We start from the raw sequence: 27931 nt of genomic DNA on the forward strand, positions 1-27931 counted from the left end.
TCATACCCACATATGTGCTTTCACTTAACTTTCCTTAAATAAACAATGAAGTCTGCTTAAATTACAGTGAAATTAGTTGTGTGCCTGAGGGGCTACAGGCTGGGGGTGGGGGAAAGACTGAAGAGGGTGGCCAAGTTAATCTGGCTGTAGATACAACAACAAAAAAGGCATTTCCCCAGTAATTTATGATTACCCTCACTGAATTGCACTAAGGAAAAAGACTCCTCACTTATTTTCAGGGGGCACACTTATGCTGTACTCCCTCAAAACGTGGGGAGTTTTCTGATGTGATTGCTATAGCCTGGATTCTTAACTTAATTTCTAGCTTTCCAAAAAGAAAACGTAATAATGGCAGCAGGGACAACAACAATTTACTAAATATAACAGGAGAAAATAATGTACATCGTAAATGGAAAAGGACCCTATACTGGGAATCTGATAACCAGTCCTAGCTTTGCCACCACCAAATCTGTGATAATCAGTTTACTTAACCTCTTTCAGTCTCAGTTTTCTCACCTGTAAAATAGGGATAATAATAATAATACTCATGCAACTCTGCAGCATTGTTATGGAGGTTAAAATAATAATGTCTACAAAACACTTCATAAAGGACCGTATAAATATAAGAGTATGCTCAGCATTCTTCTCATTCTTCTCATTTTATGTCTGATGGAGTCCAGATAGAAAGGATCATGGGACATATTGCTATCAGACTATAATTCTCTTATATTTACAATTCTTAGGACTATTGCACAGGTGGACAGAATGATTGCTTTTTGTAATGAAAGAAATATTGGGATGAAACTTGTTTTCTGGAACCTCACTAAACACATCCTAAGGAGAATACTAATAGCAGAGAGAATGGTGGAGATGATATATTCTTTCTCATGTTCCCACATGGTTTTGAATGGAAGAATAAAACATTATTAAGTGCTTACTATGGATAAAATCCAATAAACACTGGGGATACAAATAGAAAAGTCACATAGTGCATGCTTTCAAGGAAATCACATTATAATGGAGGAGACAACACATATGAGAGTTTTCAGCTGCAAGTCAGGTGGAAAAGTTCCATGGTCCCTAGGGTACAGTAACAAAGCTAAGGACAATGCTTCTTTAAAAAAAGAAACAAACAAAGAACCTTTAACTTCTGAGCAGTAAGGGCCAGGTAACTGGGGCTAATTGATTTGCCCAGGATCACACAGCTAGGATGTATCTGAAGTCAGCTTTGAACTCAGGATATCCCACCTTCAGGCCTGGTGCTTTACCCACTGTGCTACCCAGATTCCCTGCAAAAATGCTTCTTCTTTCATTTTTTAATTTTAATTCAAGTTTTGATTTTTTCTGTGAGGTAACACTATTTTGAGTTTTTAAAAATGCTATGTAATTATCATTTTTATTATCTCCTTCATTAAAAATTATTGATGAGGTTCTGATAGAAATGGTTCTTTAATGAGTCACTATCTTGATATTAGTTTTCAGGTTTAATAATTTTCAGACTATCATGAGGTTGATAAAATGACAGCTTTTTGTATCCAAATCAAAGTCAGGATATCTAGGCTATAAGCATCCTTTTTTTTAACTCACTTCCATGGCAAATAACATAAGAGGGATGATATCCATGCCCTGCACATTCCTATTTGATGTTATTTTCTCTTAGGCCTCTATATTTTGACCACTTTTTGTTCCCTGTAATTTGGAGATTTTTAATAATATACATGTTGACATTTATTAAAAAGTATTAAGATTTCATATATCAATGTTAATTCAGACAATTGTGATCAAACATTCTGCCTGTCATAAATGATCTGGTTTATTGTTTTTATTGATGATGATGACGATGACGATGACGATGACGATGACGATGACGATGACGATGATGACGATGATGGTGATGATGATGAACTGAAAGGTCCTTATAAATCTGCTGTTTCCAGGTCTTCATTTATTCCGAACTTGATTGAACTTTCTTTTTTGAAGTGTTTTGGTAACCATATTTCATTATAATTTGTTTTCTTTGTCCTGTGATTTTTTAGTAGATTGTCAGGTCTTCTTTTCAGAAGGGGTTTACAAGTTTCATCACATTGCCAGAAGGGTGCATGACATTCTAAAAAGTTAAGAACTCTGCCTCTCATGCAACTTTTATATTTTAAAGAAAATGTAAGTAAGATTTAAAGAGCTAAAATGATTGCTTTAACATCAGATAGCCAAATGGGAGCAAAGCTGGGTTTGGATTAGTTCATATCTCTGATCCTTTCCTAATTCAAAACAATGTGATTCAACTAGGAAATATATTGACTGATGACAAATTATGCTAATCAACCAGCTCTTTACTATTTTTAATTACTAGTTTAAGTGAGTGAAATCTCATGCTCTGCACAAATGTCCCAGATTATCTGTATCAAAGTCAGGGAGAGAAAGTAGTTTTAAATTCTTATGACTCTCCAAAAACTATGGGAAGACAAAGTGTGAAGTCATTTAATCAGTGTCCTGAGTAAAATTTTATTTGTCTTCTCTGTCCCTGTTTACACCTCTCTTTCCCTCTCTTATTCTATGTATTCCATCTCTTCCATTTTTAAAATAGAATCTTTGAGTTGGAGGGATCCTCAGTGCTCCTCAAGCCAAATCCCTTGCCTGAATAAAGAATTGCCTCAATGAAATCTCCAGTGAAGGTAACTCATTTTCTTTTAAGGCAGCTCATTTCTATTTTGGACAGCTCTGATTATTAGGAAGATTTCCATCACATTGGAGTAAGGAATGCTTTTCTGAAATTTCTTCTCTTTACTGCTGTTTATGACCTTTGGAGGACAGCAGATCAGGTCTAATCCTTTGTTCCTAGTACAACCTTGCAAACTAGGATAGGACCCTAGAGACTGTCTAATCCACTAACTAGTTATATGTTCTTGGGTAAGTCAGTTAAACTCTTCAGGTCTCATCTTTCTTTGAGGTCCTTTCCACTTCCTAGAACTAATAGTAATAATAAAAACAGCTCTACTCCAACTTTTTCTCATATGGACAAATTTCCCTAATAGGATTTATGATGTTAGCTCAGCTCATATTAGGCATAACATTCATTTTTTTTCTTAAAAATGATTTGACATTTTGACCTTCTTGGTCATGTCTCCTTTTTGTAGCCTGATCCTCACTTCTTTTTTTAATTTTAGTTTGCTAGTTAGTCCCCTCTCATACTCCATCTCCATTTTTATACCTCTAAGAAAATGGAATGATGGTTTATCAGTATTTGGATAGTGTTTCTCTGAGTATTTTTCTCCTTGAAGTTGGCATCTGAGATCAAAACTGAGAAATTAACTGGAGAAATCCAAAACAATTTCAAGTCAAGCTAGATTTGGGTTTGGAAGAATAAAAATCTTGGTTGTGGAGGAGGGGAATGGGAAGAATTATTTTTATGGTCATTTTGGATGGGATTAGAAGTACTTCTTCCCTCCACCCTTCCATCCATCCTAGCCTACTCACACAGGTTGGAAGCTTTAGCCAGTTAGTATCTTTTTTTATTTTGCTGGGTAAGCATTGGACAGACATCTGCACTTTGGGAGCCTCCATTGACCTCCAACTTTGAAGTGTTGGAGTCTCCGCCATCTGTAATGGATAGGCCAGGGAGGGATTCTGACTTCTGTACCCTGGGTCACTTTGATCAGTTTCAACTTTAAAGGGTGGTTTCTTCAAAAGATGTTGAAAAGCTGCTTTAAGTTGTGTGACCTCATAGCAAATGCTAAGCTGCTACTTCTCATCAAATTTCCTCTTCAAGGAGCCAGCATATGTAACTCTTCAAGACTCTGCTTTATTCAAATTGCCACATGGAACCCAAAGATCACCCCCATTATGCAAACAGATCCCAACATAACACATTATACATTTAAAAGATTTTTAAAAAGAGAGTCTCCATGATATTCACTCACTTGATAGAAAAGATACCTTTTGAGACAAACTGAACACATTGCTTCTGTCGCAGAGAGAGAAGGGATGAGGAACCCCTTAACCTGCCTTTCTTTAGTAGCTAGAGATTACTTTTTCATTTCTCTACCTAAGCCTGGCAGATCCAGTTTAGTTTCTGAAATTGATTGAAAATTCTTAATAACCAATTATTTTGAAACAATAAATCTTCTGTTACAAATCAAATTTTTCTATTTTTATGATAAAAGGTATGATTTCTATCATCAGACTGAGTTGCAAGTTTTGTTTCATCTGAAGTTTTTAAAGAACTCACTTTCAATCCACCAATTTTCATATAAAGTTACAGGTTTATATTAATACTTCCTCTTTCTGAAAATCTAAGTTTTCCTGCCTGTAGAAATCACAGATTGAACCCTTTAACATAAATTTCAGTTCATACATTACTATGCTATTCTCTTGTTAGGTAGGAAGCATCCTTTATTAACTAGTACTCTTTGTTTAAGGCATTAGTTTAACAAAAATTCCAAAGGTCTCCTCTCTTACACATATAGGAGGGCATGAGATAAATGTTGCCTGCTAAGTACAATTAAAGCATTGGAGGGAGTACCAAAAGGCACTCATCATCTTAGAACTGGCAAAGTGCTAGGAGTCAAGGCACGGTACTGAGGACACAAATTCAAGGTTGAGAAAATCATTATTCTGAGAGGGGAGCCTTGAGCTTGAAGCAGCATGAGGGGAAATGAGAATGAGGGAAGATTAAAAAGTTCTGACCACTTGTGCTCATCACAGAATTTATGTTCCAAGTCTAGGACAGTAGACTGAGGAGATCATGTAGAAATCAAGATCAGAACCAGCTACTATAGTTGAGAAAGTGAAATATTATTTAGGTATTCCCAAAATGGATAGAGAATACAAATTGCAAGAGAGAAAAATAGAGAGTGAAATTCCAATGGTCAGAATTTGGAAGAGGGGTAATGGATATAAAGAACAAAATCTCAGAAGTTATTTGAAAGCCTGGAAAAGGAAGATCTATTTCTTCAAATCAATAGGTAATAGAAATAGAAATAGAAATATAGGTAATAGAAATAGAAAGAGGATTACCTTGGGTTGGTGTGATACAAAAATATTTACTTTAAAATCCATGAGATGAAAAGGATTCTAAATAGCCTATAGCTTAACCTTTTCATTTTACATATGAGGAAACTGAGAATTAGAGAAATTAAGAGACATGCCCAATGTCAGAAAGGTAATTGGTGACAGAGTCAAGATATGATCCCAGGGCCTTTGACTCTTTCCACTTTTTCAGACTGCCTATCCTATTTAGTATATGGATAATAATATAACGCGATTGAATTTCATTACACATAATATCAGTATAAATCAAATTTCAGAAGGGACAGATTTCTCAGATATGGTTACAGAGCATTAATTTTAAGTTACAACATGGTAAGAACATCATTGCCAGACTCAAGCCTGACTTGGTTTGAAATCTACATTCTGAGAACAAGAGTGTGAACAAGGCACAACTTTTTAATATATCTAGAGAACTCTTGACAACAATATATTATGAATGAATTGACAATCTGAACTTCTTCAAATAGAATGTTTTGAATGGATATAATAGCAGGTAAGAACCATCCCCTATCCTGGCCCTCACTTCAAGATGCAAAACAAACAAATAAATAAATAACACTCCAACCAAAATAGTGTTTTGTTTTTTGAGGTTCTTTAAAATGATTCCTGACCTTCCTAGCTGTTTTTTAGAAATTCTACACAAATGAGCCACTATTGAATGGCCAAAAGAACCACCATGAAAACAAATCTCAATCTTATAAAATCTCCTTTTGAGAACAGAATATTATTGATCTCTAAGAATGGACAAACATCCCCAAGAATCAACACATTCTTAGATTGTTATTATTGTTCAGTCACTTCAGTTATGTTTGACTCTGAGTGACCTCATTTGGGATTTTGTTGGTAAAGGTACTGGAGTGGTTTGCCATTTCCTCTTCCAGTTCATTTTACAGTTGAGGAAACTGAGGCAAACAGGTTTGCCCAGAGTTACCCAGGTAGGAAGCATCTAAAGTCAGATTTGAATTCAGTAAGATGAATATTCCTGAATTCAGGCACCTGGTGCTCTATCCATTATGACACCTACCTGTCCCTATTTTGGATGAGTAAACCCAAATTTCAAAGAATTTGAAACTCTAGTCAAACCTACAGATGTCTTTTGATTTGATCATTAATTAAAATAGGACTTCTTTTCAAAGTGTCACTGCTGAAGGAGCTGACACTACAAAGTATGTCAGGTACCTGACAATTTCTTATAATGCCCTGAAAGACAGGTGTTCATTCCTGTAAAGTCTTTGAAGCCAGAAATAAAATAAAAAATAAAATTAAAGGATATTTTCAGGCACATAGTAATCATCTTAATACATGTATTTTAGGCTATTTTCCTCTTAAAAGTATGTGTGTGGGGAAGCAAGAGAGGCGGTTCTGAGGGAAAGGAGATTGGGCAGGGTGTTAAAAACTGATGCAACTCCTGACTGGAAAGGAATGCAGAAAATGAGGTAAAGTAAAGCCTTGTAAGTCATTTAAGATCAATCGTCAGAGAATGTGTCTCAGCTGTGTCATTATCAGATTAATAGCTGAGTTCCAATTTAAGCTGGAATTATTTGGATAACAAAAATCAAAAGAAAAGTTTTTGCAAACAATTTTTCCCCAGAGCAAAATAAACCATAGTAGGGGGTGTGGATTTTTGTTATTGTCACCACACCCTCCAGCTCCAAGAAACCCAGTATGTTTCATAAATACTACACAGTGGTCCTTCCTTCCACATTACTACTTGATTCTATCTTGAGGTAAAGCTGGAAGGAAAATAGCACCTTTCTAAGTTCATTGAATTTCCAGATGAGTACAGTGTGTGTGGTCAAACATAGCTTGAAGGGTATCTCAAATAATCATTCAAAATAGTTTTTAGAGCAATCCCTATGGATTGAAAATGAGGATTCAGATTGGATCAGAAATTTCACGAGGTAGTTCTTCATTTTTCTTTTCTTTATTATTAAACTATACTTTATTAGGCACTAGAAATGATCAGAGAGACAGTATCATCAGACTTCTTTGAATAAAGATGGTAAGAACACCACAAAGAAAAAACAAGATAAAGAGGAACTTGTACCATATGAAAGTGAGACTAATTGTGTCCTTGGGGTCTGTTAAAAGCAAAAAAAAAAATAGATATATGGGCTAGATTCATAAAGTAAAGGGAATGCTGGGCTGGCCAGTTACAAGAGAAAGGGGATGTCACTTTGGATCATTGCTATATAATCAAGAATGCTTCCTGAGGAAGATAATATTTCAGATGGTCTTTGAAGCAGGACGAATAAAATGTTTTGGGTGCCCAGGTTGAAAAAGTTTACTTGCTACATTGATAAATGCAAATCTCTGAGAGTAGAATGTACAGGCCTACAGAAGCACTACATAATGATACAAGGAAATACAAGGAAAACTAAGTAGTGTAGGATTACAGAAATGATTTAAATCAGAGGCTACACAGTTTTGGGGATTAGGAGGAGATGAAAGGGTTCTCTGAAGCAAATTAATTTACAAGGCAAATTCCCCTACATGGAGTAAGATACTTATTAAAATAGAATTTTGACAAAAGAAGGGATACCAGAGATGAGTTATTAGCAGGTGTGGACTTAGGATTAATAGACATTTGGATAACAAATAACATTTCTTTTAATAAATTAATGGATACATCATGAATTTTTATAATGATTGTAGACTGTAGAGCACAGAAGTAGATTAATCAGAGTACTAAATTGGGATATGGAGAGAAAAAATAAAGTCTGAGGTGGATAGAGTGAACCAAGAGAGCCTAACTATAGTTAAAGGGGAATCTTTAGAAGTGAGAGAGGGGGGATCCAAGATATAATGACTCAGACCTGAGGAGAGAGAAAAGAAGGAAGAAAGGAGACTAGAAAAGAGAAATAGAAATTTCAAATACATGGTGCTTATTTTTTTTAAATTTCATTTCCTCCAATGTGAGGGAGGAGGAGAAATATTATAACAAGGTCCTTTATGATTACAACTGTGACTAACTATGAATGGGTTGGATTCACTCATAAAATGGAAAAATATGACAATATGGATTAGAGAGCAAAGCCAAATAATTTGTTATGTAAAAGCAGCATGAATAAATGTATTATTGGTCAGTATGATAAAAAAAAAAACAAACCCACACATAAAACAGGAATGGCATACAGAGCCTTAGAAAAGACAAGAATAAGATAAAATATGTTTGAGAGAGACATGAGAAAAATACATAATATTTAAAGGCTATATAGATAAAAATAGCACACTTATGCCACAAATGACACAGTGCTTAAGTACTTAAAGGAAAATCTAGCTAAATTAGTAAAAGACTGAGACAGTAATAATAATTATATGATTTTAGTGTTCTTTTAGATTTAGATTATTCTAAGAAAAATATAATTGATGAAGAAAATAGGATTCAGAAGAAAATAGAAAAGATGGATATGATGTTTTTATTGAAAATAATTTTAAAAGAATGTTTCTATTTTTCAGAATTAGCAAAACCTTTACAAAATTAACCATATACTATGGTGTAAAGATTTTTTAATTAAATGCAGAAAAGGTAAAATATAAATTATATTCATCATAAATGATAATATAAGAACATCATTATCAATAAAGCAAATGTGAAAAAAGATACAGGTTAAAATGTAGATTATATATTGCCCTAATGAATGTCATTAAGAGAATAAATAATTTTTATAATTACGTAGTATCACCAAGTTTCTAGAATCTAGGTAAAACATTTATTTCCAAAATTGAAGATGACTAAATACTTATATAATTTAAAAGAGAAAGAAGAATCAAAGGAAAAATGCATGCAGAAAACCAGGAATAATAGCATCAGTAAAGTAGTAGTATTTCTTAGCATGTTATTAACAAATCCCAAAAGGCAAAATTAGGAAGGGAAATTTTACTTACAAAACCACAATATAATAAATATCTATATAGATATACATATATATGTTAACTGACGTAATTTTGTTATTTTCAGGTGTGTCTGACTTTTCATGATTCCATACTATCTATGGGGTTTCCTTTCCAAGATATTAGAGTGGTTTGCCACTTCCTTCTCCAGATTAAGTGACTTGCCCAGGGGCACATAGCTACTAAGTATCTGAAAGCTAGATTTAAACTCTTTTTTCCTGACTGCAGGCCCAGCATTTAATCCACTGACCACTAAATCTGTCTAATAACCAACACATAGACAGGATTTAATAAGCACATGCTATAAAATGCCTTATGTATAATATAATAACTTCTTAATATTCAATTATTCATGATTTGGCAAGTGCTAACATTTTATAATTCTATAAAACTTGCTTAGAAATCTAGGTTTTGCAAAGATCCCAGATTTGGGATTAAAAACTCACTATTTGACAAAAAATCCTGGGAAAGTTGGAGAACAGTATGGAAAAAATTAGGTTTAGATCAATATCTCACATCATATACCAAGATAAGGTCAAAATGGGTATATGATTTAAATGTAAAGAGTGATATAGTATAAGTAAACTAGGAAAACATGGAATAATTTACCTATCATATCTATGGAAAAGGGAAGAATTTATGACCAAGCAAGAGATGGAGAATATTTTAAGATGTAAAACAAATAACTTTGTTTATATTAAATTTAAAAAATTTCTGTACAAACAAAACCAATAAAACTAAGATTCAAAGGATAACAACAAAATGGGAAAACATTTTATAATAGATGTCACTGATAAATGTCTAATTTACCAAAACTATAAAGAAATAAATCAAATTTATGAGAACACAAATCATTCCTCAAATAACAAATGGTCAAAGAATAGGAATAGGCTGTTTTCAGATGAAGAGATCAAAGCTACTAATAATCATATAAAAAATGTTCTAAATCCCTCTTGATTAGAGAAATACAAATGAAAACAACTCTGAAGTACCAACTCAAACCAATCAGATCGGCCAATATGACATTAAAAGAAAATGATAAATGTTGGAGGGGATGTGGCAAAATTGGGATACTATGAATTGCTGGTGAAGTTGTGAACTGATCCAAACATTCTGGAAAGCATTTTGGAATTATACCCAAATGGCTATAAAATTCAAACCTTTACATCCAGTGATATGACTATTGGGTCTTATCCCAAAGATAAAAAAATGGAAAAGAACCCATTTGTATAAATATATTTATAGCTGCTCTTTTGTGGTGGCAAAGAATTGGAAACTAAAGGAATGTCCCTCAATTGGGGAATGCCTGAACAAATTGTGGTATATAATGGTGATGGAATACTATTGTGATGTAACAAATGATGAAGAGGATGATTTCAGAAAGAATTGGAAAGAACTACATGAACTGATGCAGAGCAAAATAAGGAGAACCAGGAGAACATTGCACATAACAACAATGATATTATGGAATTATCAACTGTGTTTGACTTAGCTACTCTCAGCTATGTAATGATCCAGTACAATTCTGAGAGACTTATGACAAAGAATACTATCCACTTCCAGAGAAAGAACTGTTGGAGTGATAATGCAGATCAAAGCATATAATTTATCACTTGTTTATTTGGGTATATGTTTTGTGGTTTTGGTTTTATTATATTATTCACTTATAAAAATGGATAATATGGAAATGTTTTATGTGATAATACGTGTATAACTCAGATTAAATTGCTTTCCAGCTCTGCAGGGTGAGAGAGAAGATGGAAGGGAGACAACTCAGATCATATAATTTAGGAAAAATTATGTGGAAATTTATTATTACATGTAATTTGTAACAAATTAATAAAATAATAATTAAAAATAAAAGAAATCTAGAGTTTGACAAGTCCAAGATATTCAATGTCAATGGCTTGGCCATGCTAATATAATAAAAATGAGAAAAAATCACCTCTCTTCATTGCTATATGAATGATATCACCTAAGGGTTATTTATAAAATACAATAAAAACTGATAAATATTATTTGGGAGAATGGTAGGATATTATGTCATGAAGTGTCATAAAAAATTAAAAGTATGGGGTTGGGGTTGGTGCAACCAAATGCCAAATATACTTATGAAAATTATCTGTTATGTGGTTAAAAAAATAAAACAAATCTTGGGACCTGGACTCTTCCTGCAAGAAAAGAGGATCAGAGAGATGTTATTTAATCATATTAGTCCTTTGCAGGGCACTCTTTCTGAATACTGGGAATTTTTATTGACTGTAAGGGATGGGGAGATGCCATCTCTTATTGTTTCATCCACCTATCTCTTGTCTAAACTGCCTAAAGAATAGAAAAAAATGCTGTTCTATCACACCCCTGTATTCCCTTTTTGCCTGAGTTGTTGAACACCAAGACAATACCAAACCAATGCCAAATCCAAGTGATGTAACTATTCTGAACTCATTTAGCAATAATTGAGAAACTCCAACTGTTATAACCCATCCCATTCTGTTGATCTTTGGATATCATTAAAAACCTCATTCTCTCTCCCTCACTGTCTACTCCCTTATCCATTTCCCTTCAGTACAAGCCTCCTAATGTCAGACTCTAAAGCCACTCAATCTTTCATTTTGCTCTCTTGAATATATATTCCATAGATAACAAACTTGATTTCTTCTTCAATATTTTCCTTTTATACTCCTTTCAAATTCCAGCTTTTACTGAGACTGATTCCCTCATTATAACACAGATCCTTGGCCTCCCTTTCCAGAACTAGTTAAACATCACTATTTCTCCTGTCTTATTAGTTCAGGAGAGATAGTTGGAATAATTTTTGATCTCCATTATGACTTCAAGGTTCTCCTTCTACCTTCATCACTCAGTAACTTCTCTTCTTTTGAAATTCATTCAATTCATATATATATATATATATATATATATATATATATATATTACCCAGAGAAAATTCTGGCACTTCTTGTCTATAGACCTTAAGTCATTGCCTGGCTCATTGTCTTCCCCCCCCCCTCCCTATTCCTGCCCTCATACTAGGGAATTTCAACATACAGACTGATACTTCCTCAAACAACTTTACCACCCTGTTGCTTAAGTTTTTAATTTTCCAAGATTTGTTTCTCTACCCCACTTTAGCCACACAAAAATTTGGTCATGTTCTTGATCTTGTCACCACCTAACAATACTCCTGTAGTTTTATGAACTCTGTAATCCCCTTATGGGATCACAATCTATTATCATTCTACTTCTTTATCTGCCTTGGAATCCCAAACTTTGTTAGTTTTTCTTGCCATGATTTCTAATACCTTGACCCCTTGGTTCTTCCCAGCTTATAACCTTTGAACTGGTTATACTTTTCTCCAATCTTCTTTTTTTAACCTTAGTGAGCTGGTTGACCTCTATACTATTTGCCTCCCTTGAATCCTTTGCCTCTTTTTCTTATCACTAATATTTCCCTTCTGAGCCTCAGCATTCTCACCAGGCATTGCCATTGCTTCTAACCTGTAGCATATGAAGACTCTGCTGATGGAATGGGCAGATGAGGACAATTTGTTCTATGAAGGTGGCCAAAGTAGGTGCTGTGGAGTGCTTAGAGCTTGGTGAGACATCAAGGAAGCCAAAGTCATCCACTTCAACCTGGGCTATCACCAGTTTTCCTGACTCTTGTCTTGCCCCTAGACTTTGATACCTTTATAATAGAGAGTGGGGTTGATGACTTCATGCAACCCTTCCTCACATTAAATGCCATAGGTCCTCTTCAAAAATGAAGGACAAACAACAACTTAAGTACTGCTGGATAAAGCTGGAGAAGCCCAATAATTATGTTGACTGTTTTGACCATAAATTTATACTGTATAATCTCAACTGGTCCCACTTTAAAGCAAAGCAATGCATTTATATATTCTTAATTGACTCATCCCTTCCACCATAGCAGCTCTTCCAAAACTTTTCTTTCCTTTTAAGACCCCTGAAAGCTCCCCATTCCCTAATCTGCATTTAATTTTTCACTGAAAAAATAGAGGACATTCACTAAGAGATCTCTATTTTTCCTTCCTCTTCATTTTATAATTCCCAGATGCCTTTTGCCACTATCCCCTTTTTTATCTTTGTTTCACATGAAAAGGTAGTTCTTGTCAAGGCTAGTTCTGTTACATACACAAGTGATCCCAATTCATCCTATTTTTTTCAGTAGGTTGTCTCCTTTATATTTTCACCCTCTCACTTTAAATCTCTCCCTTTCTACACATCTCCATCATCCTCCATCTTTAAAAATTCCTCACTTGATCCATCCATCCCCACTTTCTGACTAAACTTCTTGAGATAACCATCTACAATGAGTACTTCCACTTTTTCCTTTTTCTCCCTTCTAAACTTTTTGGAATCTAGCCTACAACCTCCTCATTTTACCAAAACTGCTATGTGAACATTTTAGAATTATCTCAATTGTCAAATATAATGACTTTCCTCCTCAATCCTAATCCTTTTTCTTTCTCTACAGCCTTTAAGACTGACAATCACCATAATGCACTCTTTTCTCTATTATCTCAGGGCAGTATTCTCTCCTCATTCTCATTGTACCATTCTTCTTAGTCCCCTTTTCTGCATCTTTATCCAATTCACTTCCAATGTGGGGATGTTCCACTGCACTTTCTCCTAGGCCCTCTTGTCTTCTCTTTATATACTATTTGCTTCATGATGTTATAAGTTCCTATGGATTCAATCATCATCTTTATGCTACTGATTATCAAATGTGCTTATCTAGCTCTAACCTTTCCCTTGACTTATGTTATTTCATCTCCAACTGCCAATTGGACATCTTGAAGAATATGTACTATAGACATTTTAAATTCAACATGTTCAAAATGAAATTCCTTATCTTTTCCCCTAACCTTCTCCTTTCCTAACTTCCTTATTTCTGTTCAGGACACTACCATCTTTAGTCACACAGGCTCCCAGCCTAGGTGTCAGGCTTATTTCTTTACTCTCTCTTGCTTGGCATATCAAATCTGTTGTCAAAGCCTATAGATTTAACCTTGATAAGATCTTTTATATGTTCCTTTCTCCCCTCAGATTCTGCCTCCAGCCTCATATGGATTCTGATTGCTTAATACAAAGACCATTGTAATTGCCTTCTGCTTGGTCTTTCTACCCCACTCCAGTCCAAACTCCTCATAGCTGTCAAATTAATATGTCTAAAGTCCAGATCTAACCATGGCCCCTCCTTATTTAACAAATCCCAGTGATTCTCCATTACCTCCAGGATTCAACTTAAAATCCTCTGATGTTCAAAGTCCTTCCTAGCCAGTTTCTCCCACTTTTCCCACTACACCTCATTCCCCTTCCCAACTTGTCTTTCATTCTAGTAATTCTGGCTTCATTGCCACCAGCTTCATTCAAGTCTAAACAAAAATCCCACCTTCTACAGGAAGCCTTTGCGGTCCCTTCTAATAAGGGAATGATGACATTGTTAATTATCTCCAATTTATCCTCAGTATAGGTTGTTTCTACATAGTTTTCACAAGTTGTTGGTCAATTAGATTGTGAGCTCTTTGAATCTAGAAGTTCATGTTTTTCTTTGTATCTGTGACTCTTAGCATAGTGTCTGGCAATTGGTAAATGCTAAATAAATGCTTGTTGACTGATCTGATACCTCTGTCATTTTCAGAAAGTCGCTTTATCTCTGAGCTTCTGCATTCTCTCTAAGATAAAGCATAAAAATCACTACAAGTAGAAGACATGGGTTCAAAAGCTGCTTCAGTCAAGTACTGCCTGTATTATCTTGGTATTAACTGACCATTTCTATGGAATATTTGGCATTATTTTCCCCAAAGCTTTCCAACTGATGTCATTTTTTTTTGGTAGATCTCCGATGGCAACATCTTATTAAGATATATATTCTACTATTTTGGAGACAATTCCAAAACTGTAGCTATTACCCTTTCACCAGGAAGCACATCAATTCTTTTAATGAATTTGATTGAGTAAGTTCAGGGTGCTTCCCAGAGCTGCCAGAGATTAAAGGCTGAGAGCCTTAAGGCTTTCCAAATGCTAACTTCACTGGGGAGGTGGCAGTGATTTATAATATTTTGAATACCACATACACCAAATGTGGTTAGGTTGAATGATCCTTCTATTTATATGTAGAAAGATAGCATATGTAGAGAAGATTTGGCTGACCAAAATCCATTACCAAAGCAACTGAGTATTGCTGCTAGCAAACATGTATTAAAAAAGGTAAGAATGTAGCCTAGGTGGATGGAGAATTTAGCTTCCTTTTTGTTTTGGCTGAAATTAATTTGTATGCTATGTCAGAGAGCACTTAGGGAATGTATAACCCTAAGTGTAATGGTTATCTTGAACAAAAGACTATAATATCCATATATTTATACACATAAAAAAGAGAGACAATTTTAGCCTGGATGAATTCTATTTAACATTTCTTAACTGGTAAAGAAGCCTTGATTAAATAACATAAGCTTATACTTTTAGGGAAAAAGCCACCATAAACTAGCAAATGAGAGTTGAGGTGTTCAACAGGCGGTCCCTGATACATTCCAGAAATTGGTGACAATGTCCAGTAGGGACTTACTCTTCACCACCAAACCATTTACATTTGAGATCGGCAGAGCACTGGTGGTGAGAGATACTGGGAGTTGACTACCATTCCCCACAGCAACCTTGATACCTGCAGAATCATACATACCTTAGACTATAAGACAGGCTGTCCTATCAAACCAGTGAAATAAGAATTCCAAGAAAGAAATAACAATCAGTGGCTAATTGTCCTGGTAAAAGCATTTTGTGGTCATCCCCAGAAGAAATCAGTGGTGTAAAATAATACCAGGTGAACTGCTGCTCCTCTCATGTGTCTTGGCCTCACTTGTTGCCTATGCATGTCTCTCACTCTCTTCAATGTGTGGGAGAACATGCTCAAGATGTCTGAGATAAATGTTCTATCATGACTTTTCTTACTAGTCTATTATCAAAGGTGCATTTTCTTTGAATTTCTAGTGTCCTCTAGAAGAAAAGTAAATGCATTGTTGGGACTTAGAAGCTAGGTCACTGAATGGATGAAAATCCAGAGAGTATTTTGTACAGCTACCTCTAAGAGTCCCCTATTTTTATATGTATATATATATATATATATACATATATATATATATATATATAGTTTTGGACATGAGACAAAACATTATGTAATTGCACTGAATTTTTATTATGCCTGGGACATATTAGAAGCCTAGTTTGTGACTTATTTTCTTCAAATATATTATATCCACAGAAATTATAGACATTTTCGTTTACTTTTAGAGTTAGTTTGGAGTGCTTATCATATAGCAAACAAACTGTTTTCATTTCATTTCATTAAGGGAAAATATAAATTTATCCAAGGTGAACCAAGAAAGCAATTAATTTCAGAAGGATTAAATTTAAAGAGATAGAATTACAAATAAATCAAGTCTAAGACTTATTCTATTCATGAATATCACTGATTTCTATTTTACCATTAACTTCTGAAAATTTCAGTGTGCAATATATAAAAACAGTTTAAATTAAATTTATTTTTAAGCTTTCAGGGATAAGCATGGGCCATTTGGCAGGAGAGCAACCTGGTTACAATCAACTTGTCAGCATTATATTCAAGTAGAAAATAAAATTAGGGATTAAGAAACTCCCTTTCCTACCCCTACCTACAAACTTCCCTTCTCTCTTCTATTGTCATTGTGTTCACTGTCTTTGTGAAAAATAAAATCTGAAAAATGATCCCTAATCTCAGGCATTTTTAATACTCATCTCCTAATGAAAATCACTGATTTCTTTCCTTTTATTAATGTGAATGCCTGTAAATCAGCAAGGGAAAGGAATCAGAAAATCAACTATGTTTCAGATGGAAACAAATACATATAGATTGTATCTTTACTCACCAAAATTGTATTTATTGGGAATCAGTAAAATAACTTTTTATATAGTAGTATGATTAGTGATAAAAGTTTAGTCAAGAAGTCTCATTATTTAAAGCATCTATATCAGAAAAAAACCTAGTTTTTAAGGACCTTTGAAAAATTATGGTTGTCAGTTGTCACGATTGATTCTTATTTGTGATGATTCTGTTTATAAAATATGGGTCTATGTACTCAGTGAGGACATCCTCGCAGAAAATATGGGGAGAGAAAAGGCAGCCTTTTAAAAGTAATTTTTCTCAATAGAAATCTAGATCTTTGGTGTCTTACAGAAGAATAAGAACTATGGGTAATAATTTGTCTCTACTCTATTTTTTTCCAAATCTTTTGACTTAACAAGAAAAAAAAATAACTGTAGCCTAAAGTGCTTTTAGAGAAGTTGTTTTTCATGCCATTGTAATTTGCCTCTAGGCTCTTTATCCTAATTCCTACTTATTGTGGTGGTCCAGATCTTTAGAGGGTACCTGAATGTTTCTCTCCTTTAATATTCCCCAAGTAATATTAAAAGGTTGGGATTTCTAGTATTGTCAGTCATGAACCCCCACCTGAAATGTTCTCTTTTGATTATCAGACAGACTTAATTAGCTCTTAAAAAGGGCATTTAGTAAACAGTCACAATAAGAAAAGTTGTGAAAGAAATATCCTACCCCCTCAAAACTGAGAGCATCCTCTCCCCTTGCATAAAGTCCATGGGGAGAATGGCCTTAACATAGAAAGCACATTTGGCCAAAGAGTACTTAACAGCTGCTCCTTTTCTTCCTTCGTGAAGTCCTCATTAAACTCTTCTGAGGTGAATCTCTATACTGAGATGAAAGGGTAACTGCCCTTGTAGAGTCTTAAAGCTGCCTTTCAGCTCCCATTGCAGATGCTTCCATCAAGGAAGCATCTGCAATGGGAGCTGAAATGGACATTACACCTCCAGGTGTCCCTTTCCATACAAGACATGCCAAAATACTTCCATAAACCCTTTGACATTTAAAGATATTTTACTGAGAGTTAAGACAAAAATTTCCTCTGAGGTCCCTCTACCATAGGGCACCTGAAATTTCTCCAAAGGAATAACACTAATTCATTAGGATAATCTAAATGGAATTCTTAAATCACTTCTCACTAAGACAAACAGGTTAACTTAAAGAAAAACATATTAGAAAAGTCTCCAGAGGTATGTCTCCTCAAAGTATATTAAGCATGTAAGATTGATTATTCATTTTTAGGTCAGCATGTAAAACTTAGCCTATGGACATTTAGTCTATAAGGATCTCAGACAGGATGTTTGGGTTCTTATGAAAACAGGACAAACACTCTAGGGCTATTTTAAAATATACTCCCTTCCAAAAACAAAATGAAAAGCTCCCTCTAGACATAGTAACGAAGGTAAGTGATCTTGAACAAATGGCTACTGTAATACAACAGATAATATTATTTGAGAATGTAAAAAGTTATCATAAAAGAGCCGTTTGGACTTTTAAGCAAATGCAGCCGAAAACAGGTTGCATAATTGCAGTCTAAAACAAAAAAGGGTCAAGATTTTTTTTTAAAAGTATATAGGTGGCAGCTAGGCAGCTCGGTGGCTAGAGCTACAGGACTGGAGACAGGAAGTCCTGGATTCAAATTTTACTTTAGACACTATGTAACTATGTGATCCTTGGCAAGTTACTTAAGTCACAGTGTCCCTTACTGTTCTTCTGCCTTAGAACCAGTACATAGTGTTGATTCCAAGATAGAAGGTAATTATTTTTTAAAAATAAAAATAATAAAATAATAATGACTATTATTATTATTATTACTATTACTATTATTATTATTATTATTATTATTAATCTGTTACCCAAGAATGAGAATCCCAGTTAGAAAATCCTTCATTTAGGGATTCTCTTCAGGGGATTCTTATCAATGTAAAGGGGTCTAAAATTATCTTGGAGGAAACCCACACAGCTTAGCACCCACTCTGGGTTTACTCATTCATCTTCCTCTCATTTTGAGAGGCTGATAACTTATCCTTACCCCACTCTCATGGGAGCTAGAGTTTCTTGTACTGTCATTCGTGACACACTTTTTATATATTGGATCTGGCAACATAGCGGACAGAAAGCAACTTTCCCTGAGTTCCCTATCATGGATAAATTGATGGTTCAGTATCAGAAAAAATGATTCCTATTACTAATAGGAAGGAGGACAGACTACTATAGACTAATACCTGATCATAATTAGACCTTAAGAGACTTATTCTTCTGGACCACCGGTCTTAAACAAAATGGTTGCTTGTTGATTGTTTAGTTTTTTATTAAGTTATTAGTTGGAGAATGTGGGGTTTTAGGATAATTTCCTCTCTTTTAGTTAGAGACAAATTTCTAAAGTTTTTAGAAGCCTCTTTATGGAAACTGCAATATCAGAATATGTAGAGCATTGGACACAATGCTAAAATGTGGCGAGAGTAAGTCCATAGGTAGTTCTTTTATCTAAGAGGTTTTCTTAGTTTCTTAGTAGGGGAAGAGGGCTAGACATTACACCTGGCCTGTTTCATGAAATGGGTTCCTGATACATACATTGGGAGAATTATAAAGGGCCTGATACCTCTTTGGCCAAGAGCAGAAGCAGTTTTTAATGCATTCATTAGTGGACAGATAAAAACAGATTGATGGCTACATATGCCTGTACCAATTACTTATGGATGGCTATGGCTAAGATTATCATACATTGATGTATTACATCCTAGAAGTAGTCTATGCCAAATATGGATTTATAGATTGATAGAAAGAGTAGAAAAAATTTCCTATTGTTCCTTGCCATTTATGCAAATAGAAAATGTGTTAGACAATTTTCTTTCCCATAATAGGGCTTCAGAAGACTCCTCGAGGTCCTGATTCTTCAGGGTTTCTTCCCTTCTACATTGTCCAGTAGGGTGCTATTTTCAGTGAAGTGTCAGATGGGAAAGGTAATGAAGGAATGGGATCTGATTCAGGAATCAAGTAAGATTAAACCAAAACTGCCAGCTGCAGCAAGAGACAAGCCTTTTTGGACTTTCACAATTCAAATGATTTAGATGAATAGGAAAACTAAATCTAAAGGAGAGTTAGAGGAGTTGACCATTTGTCAGACTAGAATGATCCAATGTTTCAGTCCATCTGACACAGAAGAGTTCTGTCCCATCTTTTCTCAGCTATGCTTATAAAGCTGTGGCTTCAGCCAGATACTTCTCCCATAGAAACAGGTTTGGCCTCTCCATTCCTCCTTTGAGGTAGAGGGAGGTATAGAAGATACAGTGTTGAACTAAGAATTAGGAAGACCCCTATTTGATTCCCATTGTTAATTAATATTGACTATGAACCTTTGGTTCAACATTCAACTAGTCTGAATTTCAGTTTCCTAATCTAATTGGAAGAATAACTCTCATAGACCCTACCCCACAGGCATTCTTTAGAATCAAATAAGATAATGTGCTTAAAATGCTTTGTATATGTTATCATATAACATGTTCTTTAGCCATATCCAACTTCAGGTCACCCCATGGGTTTTGTGAGCAAAGATACTGGAGTGTTTTGCCATTTCCTTCTTGTGTGCACCCCCATTTTACAGATGAGGAGTTGAGGTAATTAGGAATTAAGTGATTTGTCCAGGATCACACATCTAGTATGTGTCTGAGACTTGATTTGAATTCAAATATTCCTGACTTCTGGTCTGGTCCATACCTAGTTGCCCCAAATGTGTAATATAAATGGAACTTATTAATATAATTATATAATATCAAAATATAATACAATGTATCAATTGCTTCTGTGCCAATAATTGATTATTGAATTGTTAGAATTTTATGGTTTGATGTAAAGTTTTACTTTGGGAATGTCATAAACATGTATTTTAGAAAACCAAATTGTGGACTTGATCAAGCTTTTATAATTAAAGATGTCCTAAACCTATTTCCATGTTATTCATATTTGCAGGAGAATGATCTTTTAACAACAAAACCCTAATCATATCCCCATTAAGCCATGTGATCAGTAATATGTTTTTCTTCTGCATTTCTACTTCCACAGATTTTTTTCTCTAGATGTGAATAGTGTTCTTTCTCATAAGTCCCTCAGGATTTTTCTGGATCATCACATTGCTGCTAGTAGAGAAATCTATTACATTCATTGGTGCTACAATGTATCAGTTTCTGTGTATAATGTTCTCCTGGTTCTGCTCCTTTTGCTCTGCATCAATTCTTGGAGGTTTTTCCAGTTCACATGGAATTCCTCCAGTTCATTATTCCTTATAGCACAATAATATTCCATCAACATCAGATGCCACAATTTGTTCAGCCATGTCCCAATCGAGGGACACCCCCTTCTTTTCCAATTTTTTGCCACCTCAAAGAGTGTGGCTATAAATATTATTTGTACAAATATTTTTCCTTATAATTTCATTGGGGTACAAACCCAGCAGTGGTTTGTCTGGGTCAAAGGGCAGGCAATCTTTTAAAGCCCTTTCTGCATAATTGCAAATTGCCATCCAGAATGGTTGGATCAATTCACACCACCACCAGCAGTGTATTAGTGTCCCAATTTTGCTGCATTCCCTCCAACATTTATCACTTTCCTTTGCTGCTATATTATCCAATCTGCTAGGTGTGAGGTAGTACCTCAGAGTTGTTTTGATTTGCATTTCTCTAATTATGAGAGATTTAGAACCTGGAAGCACAAAAGATCAAGAATATCAAGGGTTCTAATAAAAAATGAAAAGGATGGGGACCTAGCAGTACCAGATTTTAAACTGTACTATAAAGCAGTGACCATCTAAATAATATGGTACTGGCTAAGAGACAGAAGAAAGGATCAATGGAATAGATTTGGGGTAAATGACCTCAGCAAGATAGTGTATGATAAACCCAAAGATCCCAGCTTGGGGGCAAGAACTCACTATTTGACAAAAACTGCTGAGAAAATGAAAAATAGTATGGGAGAGAGGAGTTTTATATCAACATCTCACACCATATACCAAGATAAATTCAGAATGGGTAAATGACTTAAATATAAAGAAGGAAATTATAAGTAAATTAGGTGAACATAAAATAGTATACCTGTCAGATATATGGGAAAGGAAATAATATAAGAGCAAGCAAGAGATTGAGAATGTTACAAAATGTAAAATGAGTAATTTTGATTACATTAAATTAAAAAGCTTTTGTACAAACAAAACCAATGCAGCCAAAATTAGAAGGAAACAACAAATGGGGGGGGGTCTTTATAACAAAAACCTCTGACAAAAGTCTAATTTCTCAAATTTATGAGGAGCTAAATCAATTTATTTGTGTCATAAATGGAATTTGGTGGCAGAACTCTTTCTTTGCTTATTTTGTCAAGTAGTTTGTATAGTATTGGGATTAGTTGTTGTTTTTTTTTTTCTTTTTTGAGAGAATTCACTTGTGAATCCATCTGGCCTTGGGGATTTTTTCTTAGGGGGTTCCTTGATAGCTTGTTCAATTTCTTTTTCTGATATGGGTTTATTTAAGTATTCTATTTCCTCTTTTGTTAAATAAGGCAATTTATATTTTTGTAAATATTCACCCACTTCACCTAGAGAGGTAAGGTTGCCCTTTTCATCTTTGATACAATTAATTTCATTCTTTTCTTTCTTTTTAAAATTAGATTAACCAGTACTTTATTTAATTTGTTATTTTTCTTAAAATACTAGTTCATATTCTTATTTACTGGTTCAATAATTCTCTTACTTTCAATTTTATTAATTTCTCCTTTGATTTTTATGATTTCCAATTTGTTTTTTATCTGGGAGTTTTTATTTTCTTCTCTTTCTAGTTTTTTAAGTTGCATGACCAATGTATTGACCTCTTACCTCTCTGATTTGTTAATATATGCACTCAGGGATATAAAATTTCCCCCAAGTCCTGCTTTGACTGCATCCCATAGATTTTGATAAGTTGTTTCATTCTCTTTAATGAAATCATTGTTTCTTTGATTTGTTCTTTGACCCACCAGTTTTGAAGAATTAGATTATTTAGTTTCCAATTAATTTTAAATCTCCATTTCCACAAGCCCTAATTGATTATGATTTTTATTGAATTATGGTCTAAAATTGCATTTATTATTTCTGTTTTCCTACATTTGTTTGCTGCCTAGTCAGAGCCCTGAGCTTCCTGTGGTAGTCAGGTTACTCTGTCACAGTTATAGTCTTTGCCCTGGGATTCCCTTTAGCCAGATTCTTACCATAGGTCTCAGTGTAGCAGATGGGGGAGGGGTATTGGAAATTGAGCTTCTCTGCCCTCTGAAGGCTTTTTATCTGTGCTATTGCTAGATTGGATTAACCTGACTGATTTGGAGAGATGGATGTGCACTTATCCAAAACCTCCAGAGGCAGAGGCCCAAGATGTAGAAGTGGTGGCTGAAGGCTGCAACCAGGCTTCCCTCTTCTCTGCCCCTCTCCTCCAGCTGCCTCCCTGCCAGCTATGGTCAGAGCCCTGATCCTCAAGTAGCTATGGTAGCAAGGCACTCCCTCCAGTCTAGAACCCTCACCCCTAGATCCCTGCAACAACCAGAGTCTCAGCATAGTAGGTGGGGGAAAGGTCCTGGGACCTTCCTTCTGTCTTTTCTTAAGCCTGAGAATTCAACCTTCTCTGAGAAAATTTTAAGTTGAATGAAGCAGGAGCATTACCTGGCTTGGTCCTGTTACTTTATTTGGTTTTGTGTCCCCTTTGAAGTGCTTTGTTTTTATTAGTGTGGAAGGATTTTCACAGTGGCACAGAGTTGCTCTAGATTACCCTGTCATCTTGGCTCTACCCTCAGAAGTCATGCACCAAACAATTTCATAGAATAACTTCCACTCTTTGAAAATATGTTTTTGTTAGAAGCATTATTGACTGACCAATGAAAAGATTAACTTCAACTCCAGGAGATCAGTGATAAAGCTTGTATATATTTCTCACTCTGAAAACTTCTTTTCATTGCCTTGAATCTCATAGTTACTATTGTAGTGAAAAAAGAGAGTTTTTAGAGCTCTCAAACAATTCATCCTGAAATTTGCATCCAAAATGCAAATAAAATCTTGATATTTATTGATATGCTTTTTTGATTTCTAGGAGTAGAAAGTCTTATATTAAGTAGGAGACATCAAGCAAAAGAGTAGGAATTTAAACGGCTTAGGTTGGAAGTGACACCTCTCTATTTCTTTTTTTTAAGTCTTATCTTCCACCTTAAAATCAATACTAAGTGTTGGTTCCAAGGTGGAAGAGTGGTAAGGACTAGGAAATTGGGGTTAAGTGACTTGCCCAAGGTCACATAGTAAGGAAGTATTTGAGGCTCTTTTTTTAAAATTTTTTTTTAGTGCTTCTAAGGTGTTATTTGTGATCTGGCCCTAGAACAACAAATCATCACATGGAAAATTAGTTGATTACAGGCTGAAACCTCAGTTTACAATGTAATTGCTGGTGAGTCTGATTGGAAACTGCCATGAGGGGGTAAAGGGAGAAGAGTTTCTTATGTAGTCCTAACTATTCAACTTAAAGGAAAGACCTTGAATTTTATTCTCTTTGCCACTGTCATGTAAACCACAATGGATGAGATGTCAGCTTTGATCTTTGAATGTGTGGTGTTTATGGAAGAAATTAGCTTACTTAAAGCTCACGTGTTTTAAAAGACTAAACCGTCCAATTTATGGTTGGATGAGGAAAACAAGAAGGCTGGGGAGTGGAGATAGGCCTATGTGTAGTTAAAAGAGCCCTGCAGAAAATTTTGGAGCATATGGTTTGGTTAATTCCCAGTGAGCCATGAGATTATAGTAGTTTAGGAAAAAGAACTCACAGGCAAAGAAGCAAGGAACAAAAAGCTGCTATTATTGCTTCCCTAACTTCAAAAAGTCCTGGGTTCTAAAGGCTCCTTTTTTAAATAACAAGAGTAAAGGAAAGACATGGGAATAGTATTTTAGAAGTTCAAGTCCTCAACTCAGGGGAAAATAAGAGGAATCCAAACTTCTATTCTTCAGCTTTATGTCCTTTTCAAGTTTTCACAACAGTTAACTGTCATGAGATCACTCTGTAGAAAAGACAAAGAAAAGAGAAAGAAACAAAGTTGGCAAGATTTCTATTAGATTTATAACATTATCCTTTCTATACAGGTCCAATTATTCTATCTATATCTTTCCATGAGAGATTGGTGGCAAGGCAAGAGAAGCCTCCCCTTTTGCCTACATTCCATGCCTTTTTAAGGCACTTTTGTGGCCAATAGCTCTTAATGAGTATATGGTTTCTCTTAAGGGGAGATGCCAGCAAAATCCTAGAGAATCCCACACATTTGCAGAAAGCCATTCTTTCAGTCTAGTTACAATGCCAAAGATCCATCATCCTTACTTTAATGATCTTACTTTGCCTTTAGTATGCTCTCATGAGTATCCCTTTAAACAACTGGAACAATTGATATTTATGTAATGTTTTAAGTTTTACAAAGTACATTACATATGTTGTTTCATTTGATTCTCACAATCATTTTGTGAGGTAAGTGCTATAGGCATGAACTAATTTATTTCATAGCTCACTAGCTACTTATTATATAGGCAATCAGCAAAAGGTATAGAAGAAAAATTGAAGCCAGACTGTGGAGAGAAGTGTTGCCAAGTTAAGGAATTTATGCTTTATTTGGTAGGTAATGGGGAGCTATGGAATGTTTCTGAGCAAAGAAGTTCTGTAGTTACATCTATTAGGAAAATTAACCTAGGAAGATACATATGTTTATATATAATATATGTGTGTTTGTGTGTGTGTGTGTGTGTGTGTGTGTGTGTGAGTGTGTGTGACATGAAATGACAAGAATTAGGGAAAGACATAGGAATTGTGTTTGGGAAGTCTGAGCCCCAACCCAAAAGCTTCAGCTTATTATAGCTCTCTATTCTCTAGTTTTATGTTTGATTCAAGTCTTCATGCCAAAGTCAACCCATGATGTGTATTGTAAATCCTTTGGTTGTGGGGAGACTGAGGGATGAGAAACCAGATATGATGATATCTCTTCAAGGGCCTGAAGTAGGGTGGTGGAAGTGAAAATAGAATAAAGGATTCACTTGATGAAATATTTATGGAGAATCTGCAAGAATTGGAAATTATTTGGATATGTTGTATTTTCAACAAATTTCTCTTTGTCACACTTTTTCTCACAGAAACTCATGGCTGAAGCAATGAACTGATTCCAAAGGTATAAAGTTCCTAAATTTGCTTTTATCATACTTGTCAAACTAACCATGGGTAAGCCAATTAACCTCTCCTAACACTTTAGCATCTTAATCTTTAAGGAAGATCAATTAAGTATTCAAAGATCACAAAGAAACAAAAAAGGATAACCCCTCATTACTATTTAGCTGAAAACAACATACTCTCTTCTAACTATGATACCCATACCACCAACAGGATAGAAGTTAAACTGATCAAAGGAAAGACATAATCAAGTCCAGAAAGTACACTACCACAATTGAGATAGACTCTCATTAGACAAATTGGTCAGTTCTCATTCACTGCTGTGTCTCATAAATTGAAGATTACAATAAAATACTTGCTTTTCTTTCTCAGTTCAGATAACTAAATTGTGTTGGATACAAAAGGATTGGAAAGATAAAACAATTCTTTGAGAGATCACTGCATTTATAAACTAATTAAGGCAAATGAATAGTTCTGGTTGTTGTGCATATTAAAAATTCATTAAGAGAGTGATGAAATTTATCCAACAAATTTACTATTTATCCTATCTGCTTCTTTATGGAACATTCCAAAGTGTAAATAGTATTAAGTCTTGTTCATGGATTTCAACTGAATGTACTTATGCTATTCCTATGAAGTAATTTCATCAGCATCAGGCTTCTTATGACAGAGGTAGAAAAGGCTAGGAACTGGGTTCCAAATAGCAATAAGTTACCATGTAAGTGTCATAAGCAAGAGGTGTTTGTATGTATGTATGTATGTCTCAGTATCACAGAAAAACATCAAGACCTTGCCCTTGCTCCAGGCTCTGGTCACTCTCATCCGGACCTCAGTCATAATTAAATTGTTTATCAATGAAACCAATATGTAATTGTGAAAATAAATTTCATGAGAAACTGATTCTAAAATGATTTTGAGTTTAGATTCCAACTTTACCAAAATATACTATTGTAAGGTGAAGCCCTTTGTTCTGAAGAATGCATATATCCCTGAAGTTCCATATAAACTTTGCAAATGCTTCAATCCTTCCAGAGAAGGATATATTAATATTAATAACTGATTTAGTAATATCAGGTTTCACTCTTTACTTTCACAAGAGGTTCAAAGAGTTGGAACAAAATGACAGATCTATATTCCATAAGGTCTATATTCTGATTTCTTAAAAAAATTCAAAATGTGCACCCTTATCTCTTTCAGTATAATAATAACTTTCTATTAAACTGTTTTCATTAAACAGTTATTTTTCTCCAACTAGTCCACCTTCATCTTCTTGTTCATCTTCTTTATCAGGATTATTAATAAGATATAGGCCACCCCCAATAACTTCTACAAACTCATTTCCCTTGTCTTTTCTAATAGGCTTTTTCTCTGGTTGTTGAGCAAGACTCATTTCCAATTGGAAGGCTTGCATTAAGGCAAAAATTTGAAGGAGATGATACCATGCTGACTAGGTGGTTTGACTCCTATACCTACCTTTGCTTTGTCAATTTGAGAATAAAGAAACTCCAAAAGGTTCTTTGGTGCCTTGGTATTGCATGCCATTCTCTCTCTGTCTCTCTGACTTTGTCTCTGTCTCTGTCTCTGTCTCTCTCTCCCTCCCCCCCACATCCCCCGTTCTCATTGATCTTCTGTAATTCTTGTTTGAGTTGGACAATCTGATGTTTCAAACCAGTTGCCTTAGTTTGATATTGCTCTTCTTGTTTTTGTAGGAGAGTTAGGCTCTTTGCTGTAATTCTTTCCAATGAGTACACACAAAAAGTACATAAATAAAAGCAACAAGGAGATACATAAATCATAGGAAAATGCATTGCAGGACAAGACCCAATAGAAGCTAATTGGTTATTAAACCTCTGATGGGCAT

At 34.8% G+C, this 27931-nt stretch overlaps 1 pseudogene; it reads right to left on the minus strand.

The window, feature by feature from the left end:
- Positions 1 to 1797: 1797 nt before the first annotated feature.
- On the minus strand, positions 1798 to 27931 carry LOC100024006 (chondroitin sulfate N-acetylgalactosaminyltransferase 2-like; annotated as a pseudogene).

This window comes from Monodelphis domestica, chromosome 4 (assembly GCF_027887165.1).
Source record: "Monodelphis domestica isolate mMonDom1 chromosome 4, mMonDom1.pri, whole genome shotgun sequence".
Taxonomy (NCBI): domain Eukaryota; kingdom Metazoa; phylum Chordata; class Mammalia; order Didelphimorphia; family Didelphidae; genus Monodelphis; species Monodelphis domestica.